Source organism: Myotis davidii, unplaced genomic scaffold (assembly GCF_000327345.1).
Source record: "Myotis davidii unplaced genomic scaffold, ASM32734v1 scaffold472, whole genome shotgun sequence".
NCBI lineage: Eukaryota > Metazoa > Chordata > Mammalia > Chiroptera > Vespertilionidae > Myotis > Myotis davidii.
Window position 1 is genome coordinate 827,723 of NW_006283774.1, and position 844 is coordinate 828,566.

The window sequence follows — 844 nt, forward strand, 5'->3', positions numbered from 1 at the left end:
ATAGGTACGTTTCGAAAGAAGACAGAAGAAAGTCCAAGAGACATAAGAAAACATGCTCAAAGTCACTAATCATCTGAGACATGCAAATCAAAACCAGAATGCAGTACCATCTCACACCTCTCAGAATGGCTATCATCAACAAATCAACAAATGACAAGTGCTGGTGAGGATTGGAGAAAAGGGAACCCTAATACACTGCTGGTGGGGATGCAGACTGGTGGTGCAGCCATTATGTAAAACATATGGAGTTTCCTCAAAAAATTAAAAACTGGGCCTTGGGTCGCACCATGTCCAGCACCACGGCCGTGCCCTCGCACAGCAGCATGCACTCCACCCGCAGCTGGTAGCTGGGGGCAGAGCGGTGGTCAGGGCCCCGCCTGACACACCCCTGCCCTGGCCGCAGTGTGGGGGTGAGGCCCGCAGCCCGCTGGACAGAGCTGGGGGTCCCGTGCCCGCCCCAGCTCCAGGTCACACTCGGCCAGGTCTCAGCAGGTCGGGGTGGGGCCCAGGAAGGGGCGGGTCGAACCAGCACCCAGTGCCGAGGCGAGATGGCCTTCCTGGGGTCATCCCTCCCTCTTAGAATGGCTGGGGTCTCTCAGGGAGGCCGCAGGGGCCCTGCCCATCGCCCGTGTCCCCCGCGTTGCTGACCCCCAAGTCCCCTGGGAAGCCCCATGGCTGGGGGTGCATGAGTGAGGTGGGCAGGGAGCCGGGGATGGTCCGCACGCCCCCCTACCCCTGCAGGCTGGGGCTAGCTCACCAGGGGATCCCCAGCAGCAGGAGGTAGAACTGGTCGGCGCTGGCCAGCTTGGCGCGGTCCTCCGCGAAGGAGCGCAGGTTTTGTTTT